This window comes from Nuphar pumila, chromosome 11 (genome assembly GCF_984573655.1).
Source record: "Nuphar pumila chromosome 11, dmNupPumi1.hap1.1, whole genome shotgun sequence".
Classification (NCBI taxonomy): domain Eukaryota; kingdom Viridiplantae; phylum Streptophyta; class Magnoliopsida; order Nymphaeales; family Nymphaeaceae; genus Nuphar; species Nuphar pumila.
Genome location: NC_143259.1, coordinates 92,087,935 through 92,106,976, shown reverse-complemented (window position 1 = coordinate 92,106,976; position 19,042 = coordinate 92,087,935).

Genomic DNA, 19,042 nt, shown 5'->3' with positions numbered 1-19,042 from the left:
GGGGTTAACCCCCTGTGTGAACCGGGAGGGGGTTAACCCCCTGCCAGAAACGGCAGGGGGTTAACCCCCTGCGTGAAAACGGGGGTTAACCCCCTGCCAGAAACGGGGGTTAACCCCCTGCCGGAAACGGCAGGGGGTTAACCCCTTGTGTGAACCGAGAGGGGGTTAACCCATTGCCAGAAACGGCAGGGGGTTAACCCCCTGCGTGAAAACGGGGGTTAACCCCCTGCCGGAAACGGGAGGGGGAGGGCGTTACCTTTCTCCGGGCGGCGAACGGTGGGACCGGCGGACGGTGGGACCGGCGAACGACGGGACCGACGAACGGCGGGAGCGGGACCGGCGAACGGCGGGAGCGAGACCGGCGAACGGCGAACGGCGAACGGCGGAAGCGGGACCGGCGCAGGAGCAGCGAAAGAAGAAAAGAAAAACCTGGTTGGGATTACGGTTATTCGAAAGTTAGCGACGGATTAATTCCGTCGCTAAGCCAACGTAAAATCAAATTCGCGAAAATAGCGACGGATTATATTCTGTCGCCACATCCGTCGCTAGTTAGCGACGAACTAGTTTCCGTCGCTAACGTCGTCGGTAAATGGTGCGATCGTACCGACAAAACAATCCGTCGCAACATCCGTCGCTAATTAGCGACGGACTAGGCGACAGACTATCTTCCGTCGCTACTTTCATAAGATTCAGTGATAATAGCGACGAATATTTGTCGCTCGCCAATCCGTCGCTAACTAGCGACAGAATCTTTCCGTCGCTAACGTCCGTCGCTAACAACGTATTTTCTTGTAGTGAATGGGGGTTTCAATTTTTCAGCATGTGTGTTCTTTGCGAGAAGGCAAAAGAGGACACGACTCACCTATTTTGGTTTTGCTCGATCGTTCTAGACCTATTTTTTCAAACTTGTGGTGCACCGTATGTTCAAATTCGTCTAAGTTCCGTTATTCGTGGCCTCTTGCTTGGTCCCATGATATTACGGCACAAAAAAAAGGAGATTATTGTGGCGGGTATGGTTGTTTTCAGCATGGTGGGTGATCTAAAAGAAACAACATCTTCTTCGGGGGCATCAAATTCGATTTTGGAAGGCTTTGCCAATGGGTTATGTCTGATGTGTATCTGGCTCTTCAATTATATAGTAGAGACGGGGGTTTGATCAGCTTGTACTTGAAACTGTGCAGCTGTCTTACTCCTATGTTCTTCTCTCATCCAATATTCTGTTGGATGTATTTTGAAAATGTTGAATGTTAAATGTTGAATGTTGAATGCTCTCTCTCTCTCTCTCTCTCTCTCTCTCCTAGGCATGTGAGTTGGATGTGGGCAACACCAGATCTAGCTATTTGGAGTTGGATTATGATTTCAGACTTGGATGGATAAAAGCTCATACTGAATCTGGTTTTATATGTAATCAGATCCAGATAAATGATGGATTCATAGCAAAGCTCAAGACCAAATGTGAATCAGATTATAATCAAATTGAGTTTTGCTTAAAAATCTGACTAATTGGAGTCGGGTCAGATAACATGAATATGCAACCCATTGACGTTCCCACGCTTGATAGGAAGTGGTTTTGGTCTTCCATTTAAGTGAAAAGGAGACAAAAAGCTTGGACCTCACTTTATTTCTTTGCAATAACATTTGGGGAAAAGAACGTACCAATTTAGCTTAAACATGGTCTTGGACTCTACTATAAAAGCAATGTTAAAATGGATTCACCAGGTGAATTGGTTTCTTAAAAAAAACATGAATCAAATGTAATCTAATCATTTGCTAATCAACAACATTTTACCCGCAGATGACATGTGTTATTAAACAATAAAAAATACTTAAAAATATTAATTAATATTTTTAACCCCTTAAAAATATTTAAAGCAGCATTTGATTGAAATGACAAGTGAATCGGCTAAGGACTAATTTGATCATGCATCAGCCGACTTAGGCCGATTCAGACTGATTTTGACAACATTGTCTAAAAGTTCAAGATGTGAATGGATCCGATTTTATCAGATATTCAATCAAATATGAATCCGTGTAGCCCAATTCAGCAAGTCAAAACCATATTTGATTATAATGAGATTTGGATATGGTTTTGGATTTTACTATCAAATCCGAAGGATATCCATAATTAATGCATTTCCACATAACATTAGATGTAAAAATTTGCATATGATATGAGCTTTTCTCCATCCTAATCCCAATCCGACTTTGACTCAAATCAGCTAATGTTTGATTTGTTGGGTATAATATTTGGCTATATCCACACCAAAATCAAACCGTTTAGTAATGTGCTTTTCAATTTTGAGGTCATTTTTTTATGTAGTGGCGCTGCATGCTTAGCATGCAGGTCTGCTGCTGGATCCCATCTATCTCAACATTTCCCGATATGAACACATCCATCTCGAGAAATGGCAAGATGGTGTCTGTCAGGCAGGTCGCTGCATAATCGTGTTCACCTCAAATTTTTGTCAAACTTCCTATTGTTCACCACCTTCTTCTAGAATGAAAGCAACCCAGAGACTTCATTACTATTTCATGGTATTGTTTTCTTTTTAAAGAAAAGAATCTTATTATTGAACAAAAAATAAACAAAGAAATCATGACAAGGTATAACCAGTCAATAACAACAAACAGTAGCACGCAAATTACTAAATAGAGTGGAGAGTAGTGCTGCTAACAAGTAGTATACAAAAATAAACGATGTATAGATGCGCATCACAAAAGAATAAAACCCAGCAGGTGCACTAAACAGTTAATCCTAGAGGTTAGCTCCCTTGTAATGACAAATGCATAGAGCAGCTTGCAGCCATTGATGAAAACTGATCCCTTCCTTAGCCCTATGATCCAAAACATTGTGCATATGATCTCACCTTTAGACTGACATTCTTATCAAATCTCAATCTTTGATAACCCACCCATAAGAAAACCAGATAGGAGAAATGGGAGCCCAATGTAACCTAATTAGGACTGTTGAGATACTTAAAAATATCCAGGTTCTGTTGGGGAGCCTTGAATGGAGGAGTGTTGCAGTTTTTCCTCAGTGCTCTCATGCCCTCTGCAGTTTGGGAATAGTAATGTTGCCAAAACACTGTATTGGCAATGGAGTTAGTAGCCCCAATACCATATTTCAACACCATTCATAAGAAGATGTTTTTGGCAACTCCATCTTCAACACCACATTTTGACAAAACTCAATTTTCGCGGACAAATGGAAATGGTGTTTCCATCTTGATCAAACACTCCCAAACAAAGCCTTGTAGAAGTTATGAACAGCCACATTGCTGCTAAGCTCTGTCTGGTAACCTTGATTTAGAGCATCTTTTGGTTTCTCCAACACCCTCTGCTGCTTGGAAGTAATTTATTGCGGTTCTTCCTACCACTATGTGTTGTTTGAAAGTAGCGGTCTTGCCAAAATACCCTGTTGGGATAGAGTTGGCAACCACAGTACATTTTTACTTCATTCAGGACATTTTTGGCAACTCCATCAACACTACATTATTTTGACAGCATTTTAGCAATTTTTGATAAAATCACAATTTGGCTTCCATAACTTAAAATCCATATATCTTTGAATAAAAAAGATATTGATTTTGTTCATGAATGTGATGCAAAATTGCATCCTGAAAGTCACTGATTTGGGTTGCATAATAAAATTAACCGAAAATTGATATCTATGGCCTCAATTTTGACACGTGAAAACCCCCTAGCCTCAGCATTTTAAATACATTATAATTTGTTGTCTTGCATACTCATTAGTGAATTGGGGTGAGTGTATTTTTTTTTTTGTTTTCTTTTTTACTGTAAGGTTTCATAAAAATGTGGCTTTTACATGATAAACCCATTGATGGTGCCAGAACAGACGTTGAAGGACGGCAAAAACTGAAAATCATAGAGAGGGAGAGGTAACTTCGAACCCCTCACATCAAACAAAATTGGATGCAAGGTCGTACGACTTACGTCCAATTTTGGATGCTTGAACAGTGGTCATGACCGCCGCTAAAAGTGTTTTTCCTTTTAAAAATTTCATGTACACCACTGCTTGCGCACACATCTGATGTAATATCGAACTTTTTACAAGTTTCACGTTACAGCTCTCTCTCTCTCTCTCTCTAAGGTATAAAAGTATTGAGTAGAAATCACCTTTTTTCATATATTTTGGTAGATCGAGCCCTATTGGTGTGATCTACAATGTTTGTTTAGTAGGAAATGAGTTTTGAATCGTGTGATTGTGACAGGAAAGCATTTTTTTAAAAGCCTTCAAAAATCAATGGCCCATGATGTACCAAAATTTTACATTTCAAAAAATTATATTTTTACGTAAAAGGGACTTGAACCTTAGCAAACAAACTATGTTGAACACAACTATATGGCCAAGTTGAGTTGATATAGCTTGAACCTATGATTTCTAGCTCAATATATAATTACCTACCACCATTAGTACCAAATGTGAACCATACACACACGCACACATGAAAGGAAGTATCATTGGACCCCCTTTTGCCAGACAAAAGTTGGACATGTGGCCTTGCACTGTTCATCTTTTTTTTGAAAATGGACTTTTAGCCGCAGTTTTGAACCGCCATGTCTTTAGGTGGTCAAAACTATTGCTAAAAGTTCATTTTTGAAGCAGAAAATGGTCTCATGTATTATGTGCCCATATTTATAGTTCTCATATTCTAGTGAATATATATATATATATATATATATATATATAGATAGATAGTAGGGCACACAAAGTGTAGATGTGCTTGGCATGGTAAATTTGCTAGGAATCAACTATTGAATCGTGTATTTTTGATGAAAAATATGATTTTTGAATGCTTGAATATTTGTGAAGATTATGAGCCATTGATTTTAAAGCCTTAAAAAAAACTAATTTATACATCAAAATTGGATAATTCAAGAGCAAGATCTTATAAAACCAAGCATGTAGATCACATCTATACGATTAGATTCAAGATAAAAGAAAAAAAATCCATGAAAATTGTGGTTCACACATTAGTTCTCATATTTTTAATTCTCATTCTAATGACTATATATATACTCTGGAACGTAGAAAGGTTGTAGGTTACTCTTGAACGCTTTCACTTGGTGATGGCGAGGCCTTATCAATGACAATGCTCTAACCCAAACTAAGCACTAGGAGGCCTGCTTGAGCACAAGTGCAAGCGTATATTAGCTCACTAGAACCAAGCTCTCAAATAAAACAACAAATGACAAGAACGTGACTCAAGAAATGACGAAGACAGAATGAAAGTGTAACGCTAACAAACACCCTAAAAGTATTTCAAATGCAAAATCCTATGAACATACAGGAATGGGCTAATCTAGAAAAATCAAATGGGTGTGATGACCAAATATATATATATAGTCACTAGGATATAAGAATTGAAATATGAGAACTAGACATATGGGCATTTCCAACACTTTTCTTTTGCAAATACAACCATGTGGATGTTCTCAGCATGGTGAATTTGCTATGAACCAACTATTGGATCATGTATTTATTATGAATTTTAAGTATTTTTTCAAAGGTTAAAAATCTTGAGGCATTACATATGGTATCAGAGTAGAGTTTTGGAAATTCTGGTTCAAGATCTATTTTGCTTCGGACATTACATTATAAGTACTTGCTTAAACTATATTATATCTTTGCTTATATAAAATGTAATTAAAAGATAAAAAAACATGTTCATGCCTAAGGTAAGTCAAAACATTCATGTAATATGAGATGCATGAGGGTTTATGACTTTCCTTTTTCATGCATAAGATAAGTCTTAACATTCATATAATATGGGATACATGAATAGTGGTGACTTTCTTGTCCTCTTGGAATAAATTGATGTTTGCATACCCAAAGTCGTTCACTCAATGATGACATTAGAGTAATGATTATCTAACTATAGTGGCACAGGGTAGTGTTGCCCAATATTTTAATCGAGGATGACGAAACCCGAGGTCGAACGAGGAATATCTAAGTTAGTTCTTTAAATGACCATAGGAAGAACATAGGGGTTTTGTTAGTTTTAGAAATCTGAAGAATAAACACCCATTTAATAGATGCTGATATATATATTATCTTTTTATCCATTTATTTTAATTATAAATTTATTGAATATAGGATGGCCCCTCGAGTACGAAGGAATATACCTCAGGAATAGAACTAGCAATAAGACTTTGTTATTCAAACCCTTAACAATTTAGCCACTGTTATAAGGGATCAAGCACAAAACAGACAAGATCTAGTTATACCAATAGAGTGCTACAACCCGAGTAAAATTTCTTATGAGAAATTATTAAAGTTAGATCCCCCTATATTTATGAGAAAAACAGACCCCGAAGCCACAAGAACTTGGGTACGTGAGATTGAGAAAAACTTTCATGTGCTAGCCATCCCCGAAGACAAGAAAGTAGACTTCGGAACATACAGTCTAAGAGAATATGTAGAACGCTGGTGAGTGATCACCTTGGAAATAAAATTTAATAATGAGCCAGTATTATGAAAATAATTTATGGAGGTTTTCTACACTGCTTACTTCCTTGAGCATGAATTGTAATGCCTCAGATTTCCAAAACAAAGCTAAGTTAAAATTTTCATGATTTTTTTTCTTTGCAGCGAAACTTAGAAAAACTTTTAGCAGCAGAATCAGACGATAATGAGTCGTCAGTTTTAGAAAACTTCGGGCAAGTCACAGGTATGTGACCAAGCTCTCCTTGACCACCAAAGTGTTCCATTTATCAAAATCACTTGTTTATTACAAACAACACTGCTTGAAAAAACAGTACTTGGTTTAATAAAGGAAGCAATACAACATTGTCTAAAGAAACCCCAGAACTCGATGCCTCCTTGCTCTGCATATCCCAACGTAGGTCCAACACCTGAAATCCCCATTAAACAGGGTCAGAACCACTGATAGTCTGGTAAGCAAGCAATTATGCATCCATTCAACTCAAGTAAATGCGTTGACCACTCAGGGTCACAGTTCGCAATAACGACGCTCAAGTCTCCGCGACTTGGCATATATCGCAAGAGCCTTCTCAGAGCTATGAGTTGAATATTCGCTCAAATCTTCATGACTTAGCGCAAGCCTCTTCAGGACTGTGAATTGAATCTCTCGCTCAAGTCTGCACGACTTAGCGTAAGCCTCTCTAGGGTTGTGATTTGAATATCATGCTCAAGTCTCTATGACAGCATTAACCTCTTCCGGGTCTCAAATGGGATGTCAAAGCTCAAGTCTTCATACTTGGCACATCTGTATCTTACGAGTTTAAGGTACAAGCTCCTTGAGCTTCATTTAGTCGTATAGATACAACATGGGTCTTCACAAAATCGTTCCAGTAATATACCGATCACGACACCTTCGCTAAGGTTATGCAGGACTTGACACAACAACGTTCATTCACTCATATATTCAATACATCATTGAACCTAGAGCTAATACATTGTTTAGATATTATTCTCTTTCACCATTGGTACGTGAGCGAAGCATTATTCAGGCATCAATGCGACATTTTGAGGGTTGATTATTCCATGTATTTTAGATACCTCAGAGGCCTGTTGACCCCATCCATGTTAGGGCTGTAAACTCATACCGGGAGAACCCTAACAGGCCAGTTCAGATGCATCCTCTACTTGCAGTAGTTGGGTTCAATCTTTAGATCTTAAAGATAACCACAACCTCAAACCCCTTGAGTGACTGAGGTCCCATTGAACTCTATCAGGTTCATAATCAAATACATGTCACTCAGGCTGTACCATCACTGTCTACCATGGTGAGCGTTAGTCCTGAAGGGGTCTGTCAGTGTAACTGTTACTTGTCGGATATGTTCTTACCATTCGGACAAGCCAGTGCATCCAGCACTGAGGATATATGTACCCAACCCCATTCAATAATCCCCCCTAACATGGCCATTAGCCATGGGGTTCATGAGATATTTAAGTCTGATTCATATGCATGCTTAACTGAGCTCTCAGTACTACAATCAATATGCGCACCTCACCTCCTTTGGATGGACAACGTACTCTGACGCAGTGGCCCTTACGAGTCTAGTTGTATAACAGTATCCATGAGCATGCATATGACTCGATCTCAATGGATCGGATGCTCGGCATGAATCACCGCAACGAGCAATTGGCCTATTCAAGGCACAATGACTACTCTGGCTCTATGGCCCTTACAAGCAGTGGCCTAGTCAAGGTGCAACAACTACTCTGGCTCTGCAGCCCTTACGAGTAAAGTGCCCTTACAGGCGAAACATAAAAACGGGCCATTCTGGCAGCGTTCCAACAACAGGAAATCCTCGTGCCATTTAACCAGTTTCGGCAGCTCTTCTGCCAACCATTTCGACAACATTTCCTTCACTTTGACGGTAGGAGTGAGTCTAACCTTTCTACGTTATAGAAAGTACATGATGGAATATGGGCAGCACCTCCTCCGTATGATGGAGTAACATGCTACGTTCTTTCCGAGCTTGATTGAGCTTCTTCAAAAATTTTAGTCGCACTCTCTCTTTTTGTCTGAGGAAGGATGCATTTTTTTTAAGCTCGGTGAGCATCTTTTCAGAATTCCAGCAACACTTTCTTTCTTTGACAGAGAAATTGCTACGCTTTAATTCGAGAATGAGTGCACACTATTGTGTGTACTTTGCATCCATCAAGGTTTATTGAAATCTTGGGCCATAGCTAGGCCATACGTAAATAACTTAGTCTTTACTAAAAGGCAGTTTTGCACAAAAGCGAAGCCTTTCCAATAGGGGCTTCATTCATAAAGCAAAATCTTAATCAAGGAGCGGTAATAGAATCACATTAGTGATTTGGAGTTGATCTCCATTTGAACGCTCATTTACATGCACTATATTTAGTATAAGAAAAACCATGTGCTTTATATGGTGGTGGCGTAAAGGAATGCATATACTTATTGTTCGGAGGATGAAATCGAATAAAATATTCTACATATATAATTGCAGAAAGTAGAAAAGCCTTGGTATGATTCAATGTGACGACAGGACAAAATGCGTAATTTAATTACATAATCGGTAATTGTAAAAAGCGGAGAGCCTTGGCTTCATACGATGCAATGGCAAATCGTAAATTATATTTAAGCAGGAGCCTTAGCGATATATAATGCGATGACAATCTCAAGATAATATATACGAGAATTGGCATCCAACAATAGTTACAAGGCAAGCGCATGAACACCAAAGTGTTCTAAAGAGCTCAACCAAGAACTAGGGCGAGATACTATTTTTAAGAATGCATATACTGTGCATTCAAACATATATATCCGACGATAGTCACAAGGCGAGCGCATGAACACCGAAGTGTCCTAGAGGGCTCAACCAAGGACTAGGGTGAGATACTACTTCAGAAGGTATATGCTATATACAAATAAGCAAATACTTGAGAAAGATGGATCAATGAAGTGAACTTACACGTTGATTTGCGAAGAACGACTCAGAAATGCTCTTTCTGCTTCGAACGAGGTTCGAACTTTCCTTTGAGAGATCAGACTAGGTCCGATGAGGTCGACCTAATTGAGAAAGAGGAAGAGTAGGTCAAGCTGCTCAACCTAAGTGGTTTGAACCAAACTGGGTTTGGTCCAAGTCAATTAGGTTCAGCATATTCAGACTTAGCCCAAGCTGGATGGGTCTGGGTTCAGAAATTCAAACTAAGATTTAAGACCAAAAAGGACTTGAACTTTGACTTCAAACCCAACTAGGTTCAAGTCAAGTCAATAGGGTTTGGACCAGGTCAAGTGGGCTAGGACTAGGTCAGGCAGCCTAGGACCAGATCAGGCAGGCTCAGACTAGGTCAGATGGGCTAGGCTAGGTAGGGGATGTTTAGGAGAGAGAGAGAGAGAAGGCAAAAGGAGGGGGGGATGATTTTTCTAAAGGGGGGTCTCCTCCTTTTATAGACAAGGTTACTTGCCCCCTAAGTAACCTCCTCTTTTAGATTTTTCTAGAAAAAACTAGAAAAATCCAATGTCTTTTTTCTCCTTCTTGCCCTTTCCCTTTTGAAATTTCCAAGAGGTTCCTTTTGGTGTGGGGCCAACATAGAAATTTCATGGGATATTTTGTGGGTCCCACCAGATATTTTTTAAGGAATACTTTTGTGGGTCCCACCAACATTTTCATGGGTCCCATAAACATTTTTGGATTTTCAGTATTTTTTTTTAAATTTTGAGCACACCATTCTCTTCGTACCGGCATAACTAAGAAAGTTGGCTCGTATAAATCTCTTGATTTTATTCAGGGAGAAAGTTATGACTCCCTGACGGTTTGAGCATATATTAGTGAATACGAATATCCTAAGTATAACTGGTTCATAGAAATCGGTTTGTTTCACATTTCGAGTTCAAATGCTATTTTCACTTGGAAATGCCTCATGAATTTATTCAGAAAGATACTGAAAAATTACGGGTCTTACATCATTACCCATTTAAAAGAATTTCGTTCACGAAATTCTGTTAAAAGTACTAAGTGAATAGCTCGAGATACTTATCTCGTATATTGAATTCGAGCTCCCAAGTGCAATCATCAACACCATGATGTTGTCATCTCACTTTAACAAGTGGAATGACCTTCGACCTTAGCACTTGTTCTCGACGATCCATGATTTCAACAGGCCTTTCTTCCACCGTCATATCTTCTTGAATTTTAATGTCTTCATGTTGGATGACGTGGGAAGGGTCGTGAATGTATTTTCTAAGCATTGACACATGAAATACATTGTGTATTTACGCATACTGCGATGGCAATGTTACGTTGTAGACAGTCTCTCCGATCCGATTCAAAATTTTGAAGAGACCAATGAATTTGGGGCTAAGCTTCCCCTTCTTTCAAAAACAGAACACACTCTTGCTTGAGGAGACCTTGACGAAAACCTTGTCTCCAACCAAAAAAGTGAACTCCCTATGCCATTGATCTGCGTAGCTCTTCTGTCGGCTCTGAGCAGTCAATAGCTTCTTCCTGATCATATGGATCTGCTCAGTGTAGTGTTGTAAGACAATGGGCGAGTCCAAGGTTCGCTCACCCACTTTGCCCCAATAGATTAGTGATCGGCAGGGTCTTCTGTACAAGGCTTAATACTGTGCTATCTCAATGCTAGCGTGGTGGCTATTATTGTAAGCGAATTCAGCCAACGCTAAGTGGAAATCTCAATCTCCTTTCCATTCCAACATATATGCTCTTAGCATATCTTCAAGAGTTTGTATGGTTTGCTCGGATTGCCCATCAGTTTGGGAATGAAATGTTGTACTGAACTTAAGTTTTGTCCCTAGGGCTCTCTACAGGTGCTCCTAGAAGTGAGAGGTGAACTTCAGGTCACGATCAGATATGATCATTATCGGCACTCCATAGAGTTTAACAATTTTTTGAATATAAATCTCTGTCAATCTTTCGGTTGAATATCGAGTGTTGATTGGAAGGAAGTGAGCAAACTTTGTGAGTCTGTCCATAATCACCCATATGGAGTTGTGTTGTCTCTTAGATCGTTGGAATCCTACAATAAAATCTATCATAATACCTTCCCATTTCTATTTCAGAATTTTGATTCGTTACATTTTACCCTCAGGTCGTTGATGTTCGATCTTAAATTGCTGGCAGGTCAGACACTTTGAGACAAATGTAGCCACATCTCTTTTCATACCTCTCCACCAATACTTTCTCTATAAGTCTTAAAACATTTTTGTACCTCCAGAGTAGATAGTATACTTGCTATTGTGGGCTTCATGTAGTATCTCTTTTTCAAGCTCAAAGCTATTTGAAACCCATATTCTTTCTTTCATCCATAAACTTCCATCTTCTTTTAAATGAAAGAAGGTATCATCCTTATCGATCCTAGCTTTCAGTTCTAAATACTGGGGGTCCTTGAATTGTTTGACTATAATTCAATCCAGGATCTCAGGCTGCATTGTTAGACTTGACAATCAAATTATGCCTGAATTAACTAAGAATGACTTCCAGTTGACGAAATCTTCCATCAACTTCCATTGTCCTGCGAGGCTGGCGAGAGTGCCAACAGTCTTGTGACTAAGGGCACTTGCTATAACATTCACCTTTCTAGGGTGATAAAAAAGCGTGAATTCATAGTCTTTGAGAAATCCCAGCCATCACCATTGTCGCATATTGAGTTCTTTTTTAGAAAAGAGGTATTTCAAGCTTTTATGGTCTGACATGACCTCAAATTTCTCTCCATATAGGTAGTGTCACCAAATTTTAAGCGCGAACACCACTACGACAAGCTTCAGGTCGTCGGTTTCATAGTTTCTTTCATGGATCCTTAATTGTTGTGATGCATAAGCGATCACTTTGTTGTACTACATCAACACACAACCCAGACTCGTTCCTGAGGCATCGGTATAAGCCACGAAGCCTCCTTGACTAGAAGGTAAGGTAAGGACATGGGCAGTTATAAGGCTTTGTTTGAGGATCTCAAAGCATTCCTTACACTCGTCATTTCATTCGAACTTGACTCCCTTTTTCAACAGTTTTTTCATGGGTACAACGATTCAGGAGAAGTCTTGTATGAACTTTCGGTAGTATCCAGCAAGTCCAAGGAAGCTACAGACCTCAATGATATTCTCTGGCTCTTTTCAGTCTATCACAACTTTCACCTTCGCAGGATCCACTATGATTCCATCTTTTGAGATTACATGGCCAAGTAATATCACTTTGTCTAGTCAGAATTCACATTTTGAAAACTTGGCATAGAGCTGATTATCTTGAAGGGTTGTCAAGACGATTCTTAAGTGCTCCTTGTGTTGTTCTTTGTCCTTAGAATAAATGAGAATATCATCGATGAACATGATGACAAACATGTCCAAGTATGGACTGAATACCCCATTCATTAGGTCCATGAAGGCAGCTGACGCATTCGTGAGTTCGAACGACATTACTACGAACTCATAATGGCCATATCTCATTTTGAAGGTAGTTTTAGGTATATCCTCCTCTTTAACTCTGAGTTGATGATACCCAGACCTAAGGTCAATCTTGGAGAATACTCTCACTATTTTGAGTTGATCGAATAAATCCTTAATCCGAGGCAACAAATATTTATTTTTAATGGTTGTCTGGTTAAGCATCTAATAATCAATGTATAACCGAAGGGATCCATCCTTCTTTTTAATAAACAACACCGGGGCTCCCCACAGTGATACACTTGGACAGATAAACCCTTGCTCCATCAGTTCTTTTAGCTGACATTTCAGCTCACTGAGCTCAGCTGACGTCATACGATAAAGGGGATTTTGATATTGGCATCGTTTTAGGTAAGGATTGAATTCCAAATTCAACCTCATGAAGTGGCAAAAGTCCTGACAATTTCTCAGGAAACACATCAGAAAACTCCCACACTCTCGATAGGCATGACAATTGAACTTTCTACCGAGAGACTTAGTAAGAAGGATGCATAACCCTTCCTAAGGTATTTTTGTACTTTAAGTGTTGATATGAGTCATTTCTACAGGACAGGTTTAGATAACCGGTATTCCACCTTAAGCAATCATGATCGAGATAAGATAACCCTGCCCTCGCGACACAAGATCCTAGCATGATTATGGACCAACCAGTTCATTCCCAGAATGACATCGTACTGCACCATATCAATTTGGATGACATCAGTAGGCAAATGTTGCCCTACTATCTCTATATCCAGGTTCTTCACACACCGGATACATTTGATGCATGAACCCAACGGGTTGTATACTTCAATCATTTTATCAACTGGTTGCACCAAAGCATGGAGTTGTTCGATGAAATCACCAGAGATAAAGGTATGAGTAGCACCACAATCAAACAAGACGTAAGCAGCATGTCCATTCACAGGTACGGTGCCTTCAATCAGGTCACCATTTTCGACTTGTTCAGTCGTTACAGCATATACATGATCTGCTACAGGCCTTTGTTCTACTCTAGGTGGCGGTCATTGGAACTGAGGGCACTGTGATACTTGTCGAGAGGATTCGACTGATCCAACATTCCTCCTCTGTTCATCAACAGCCTTCTTATTGCAATCCCTTATAAAGTGGTCGTGGAACACCCCATTTATTTTTAATGAAAAATCTAACAAATTTTTTTTTTAAAGACCTTCAACTAGATAAATGAGGAGTTACCAAAAGCTTCAATCTTATTCCATCATAACAAAGTTTATTACATCGAGTTCAGATGTCCAAAAACATTAAACAAAAAAGTAGTAGTGCCATTATCGCCTGACGATGCCACCGCCCTCACTCTGACTGTCTATTTATGTCTTCACCTGAAAACAGTAAACCACAAAGGAATCAGACTACCACTGTCTGAGTAAGTGATACAGTCCTAAATACATATCTGTAGTGTCATGTGAACAGGTATGTGAATGTGCTATGGTTTGACATTAATTTGGAAATCATGAAATTGGACTTTTCTTTCAAATTCTATCGTAACTAGTATACTTTTCTAAATAAGTGCCCCCATGACTTCAAATCTCTAAGTTTTTGTTTATTTGAGCTCATACCTTTCCATTATTCATTACCAGCTGTATAATTTAAGTTATTTATTCCATTATTATCCCGGTGGGTGCGCACAGGCATTCGACATCGTAGCAGACCAATATTATACGAGGTTCATTATTTATAACCGTATAAACTAGCCGTACAGATACCCAGAAGGGGCGCAGTGCTCGACCGAGAGAGATCCTCAATTGGCAAGAACTAACATTGGATGCACCCATAACTCTTCTGTAGAAGACTCGGACCCACCACCTAGAATTCACTAGTGGTCCTGGTCCCCTAACTCCGAGGACTGGGGACCGGGTGAGACACCTCGCTCTCACAATACAAGTATGTCCCATAGAGTGTGTACCATCCATTTTCTTCAAAATGGACCATGGGTCTGGTAACATACACTGTGATCCAGTGTACACAGAACCCGGGAATCCAGTAACATACACCGTCGTGGTGTACCCAAAAACCCGATGAAAACCAATAACATATACCCTTTCTGGTATACCCAGTTCTCATCATAATTTTTTTTTTATTTATTCCATGTACAGTGACCCGACGAATATTTCCTTTGCCATTTAGCTTACCGGATTCCTATGTCTCTCTTGACATATAACTCAAATTCTATCTCCAGTTATACCATACTAGAGTTATGCTCCATGATCCTTCTAGGTGAACGAGCTTGTTGGCTCCTTTGATTCTCACAACCATGTGCATTCCACCCCGAATCGCCCATGTGTATGGTTCAAACTAAGGAAATGGTTGCTACTAGCCCCTTCTGCCTAAGACAACAGTGGGTGTTTTCTTACGCATCACATGGTGGAAAGAGGGTCCATATATATATATATATATATATATATATATATATATATATATATATATATATATATATATATATATATATATATATATATATATATATTTATATATTCAGCGTCTACTGGTTGTGTAGCACCCTGTAACTGGCCAGACAAAGCACCGTGGGTCCAGATCGGGCAAACCCGACCCCGACCGACTACCATATCCTGTTCATGTGTGCACAACCAAAAGTTTTCATCATAAAAATATAAAAAACATATTGCCCTACAACTCTCTAGCAGCCCTTTTATAAAACCACACACACTAGGTAATTAAACCCCTTCTTCATTAAAACCCATGCTGTAGCAGCACATCCAAGGGATAGCGCCCATGCAAAGATCTTAGCTATCGGTTGTACCAACATCCCATTTGGCAGGCAACCCATTAAGGCATTAACTTGTATTTATTTTTTTATTTTTCTTTTTCTGTTATGAAAGTTTAAAAACACTAGGATTACTAAAACTGTAAAGGATCCATATCTTCAACCAATCGTTCCTATATCATAGTGTTATTTAACTGGAGTTAATAGGCAACACTTAGATGACATAATCTTTAGGCAACAGTAATGGAAATCCTCACCATATCTAGCAACACATACACTACAATATATATCTTATACCCTGATAGTCAATCAACCCATGGGTATGCAGGCAAAGCAGGTTATATGTCCCCCCCCCCCCCCCCCCAAACAGGGCAGTTAGCTACATCTCATGTTCGGGGGTCCCAAAGAGCACCACGTATGTAAGCATGTGTGTCTCGTATCCCCATGTTTTTCAGCATTAATTAGTGTTGGAGTTTGATGCGATTGCAAAGACTTAAGTACCCTCTCCTTCATTGGTGCAAAAAAAAATGACGATTTTTGAAAAGGAGTGGTTGTAAAGACTTAAGTGCCCCGAAGATGATTATTTAAGACCCAGTCTCTGCACTGCAGGATTATCCGAGAAAGAAATCTCCCCTGGAGGACGCCATGAACATCATCCCTCTCTCTCTCTCTCTCCCTTCTATTTCTGCTTCTGTGCACATCCATTAGAAGATCAGACATTGCTCCATCAAGCACCGACTGACCTGCACATTGACTGTTGTGTAGCCTGATTCAGAGTTTTTACCCTTATAGGAGGAGGGTTTGGGGGCTCATCCCAGCGTGGGTAGCATCATTCAACTAAATGAGTTGTAGATCCTGATTCAGAGTTTTTACCCTTACAGGAGAGGGGTCATGGGACTCCTCCCAGCGTGGGTAGCATCATTCAACTTGAAGAGTTGTGGAGTCTGATTTAAAGTTTTTACCCTTACAGAAAGGGGGGTCTGAGAGCTCCTCCCAGTGTGGGTAGCATCATTCAACTTGAAGAGTTATGGAGTCTGATTCATAGTTTTTACCCTTACAGAAGGGGGGTCTGAGGGCTCCTCCCAGCGTGTTCATGGCCTTTTGCCCTTACAGGAGGGGTGTCCGGGGGCTCATCAACCCTCTCACTCTCTCTCCCCCTTCTATTTCTGCTTCTGTGCACATCCATCAGAAGATCCTACATTGCTCCATCAAGCACCGACTGACCTGCACATTGACTGTTGTGGGTCCTTACTGATGAGCTGCCTCTAAATTTATTCAACTCTGGGTCCTTACTGCACTTGAAGTTGAGTCGTTGTATTTTTTGTTGTTCGGTGGGTGGTGAGGCCCTCCTCTACTCTCTCAAGACTCTTAGCTTGAGCAATCTTTCTTTTGATGATTGTGGTTGTAATGTATCGTTGAAGTTAAAATGGGGAATGAAATGACAATAGAAATCGCTGAAAATTTACAGAAATAAACTAGACTCAATAACGAACACACCACGTTTTATGGATTTGGAATATGACCTCCGGTTAGGAAGATATGGCCCTGACAAGTTGGTCCTAATTCGGGTAGCGATTTACAACGATTTGCTTACTGAATAACACTACAAATCGCTATAGTGATTTGCGGAAGACACTACAAATCGCTATAGCCCTGTTCGGGGGGGAAAGTATAAGATGCAGACCGACATGTATCCCCATGTGTGTTCGCATCATATTGCATCGTAATTTGGTGCCGCAGCAAAGACTTAAGTATCCTTTACCGCCATTCGCTTTCTCTTCCTCGAACGGACATAAATGCCCTCCTTCTAGAAAACTGAATCGTTGGTTCGTGAAAAGGACAAAACTGCCCTCCATCGTTATCGCGCCAAAACATTTCACAAAGTTTGCGTATGTAGCAAGCCTTATATTGTAGGATTTAAATAGTTCAAAACAATCCATTCTCGCTCTAAGCAGAAAACTCTACCGGAGCATACTCTGCTTTCATCAGTTGTCGCCGGAGCATCCTTTCCTTTGTTCTAGAGCATCAGTTTTCGTCTTACGCGCAGTCGCAGCATCGTTGCCATCTTCTGTTGCGTATTAGTTGTTACTGTTGCTTACTCTACAGTTGGAATATCCAAAATCCCATCGTTTCGGTGAATTTCGTGTAAGGTTTCGTTATTCAATCTGTAGGTTTCTTCTTATACAAGGACTTATAATTTTGAGAAATCTTACAAAGATGTGTACTTTTGAACCCAAATGTTGCGATGATTTGTAATCATGATGATCATTTAATTTGTTGTGCAGGTTAACAATGTCTGCTCCTCATCAGAGAAGAGATGCCCCGTCGTTCTATGGTTTGTGTATTAGAGAAGTGATCCGCCAGTCTCATCTATCCACGGTTCTTGAGAGGTACCAAAATATACTTAACATTGAGAACGACGAAGACAGGGAGAAAGCCTTGGAATTGTATTATGCGGAGGATTATCCCTCAGATATCGAGGCTGTGGACCAAAGGAATAATGCTGAAGAACGAAAAATGCAGAAGAAGGATGACGAAGAGAAGGCAAAGCAAAGAAATACGGAGGAGAATGAAAAGAGAAGGCGGAGGAAGATGGCAGAGCTTAGGGAAAGGCAAAGAAAGAATGAGGAGGAGAGGGAAAGGTATTTTAACCAGGTAATGATGGAGGCTAGGGCAGAATTGGATAAGGGGATCTTGAAGAATAAAGCAAGGCGAAACAAGGCAAAGCTACTGAATGAGGCGGAAGAGAGGCAAAGACAAATGAATAAGGAGGAATTGCAACGAAAGGAGAAGGAGGATGAGGAGAAGAAGGAAACACAACGGAAGAAGAAGGAGGAGGAGGTTCAAAAGCAAAGAGAAAGGAAGAAGCAGGAGGAGGAAGTGCTGGAAAGAAGAAAACACTATTTGGAAGCGGAAGAAAGCCGGCTGAAGGAGAAGGAGGAGAAGGAACAGAAGGAAAGGGAAAGGAAAAAGCAGGAGGAAGAAAGGCGGCAGGCGGAAGAAAGACGGCGGAAGGAGGAGGAGAAGGAAGAAAGGCAGCGGAAGGAGAAGGAGGAGCAGGAAGAAAAGGAAAGTGAAAGGAAGAAGCAGTTGGAAGAAAGGCGGCAGGCGGAAGAAAGGCGCTGGAAGGATAAAAAGGAGGAGGAAGAAAGGCGGCGGAAGGAGAAGGAGGAGGAGGAGGAAGAAAAGGAAAGAGAAAGGAAGAAGCAGGAGGAAGTGCGACGTAAGGAGGCGAACGAGAAAAAGGAGAGAGAAAGGAAGGAGAAGGCGCAGAAGGTGAGAGAAAGGAAGGAGAAGAAGGAGGAGAGAAGGCAGAGGGAAAGGAAGGAGAGGGAGCATGAGAAAAGGAGAGAATAAGGAAGGAGAAGGAGGACGAGGAAAGGAA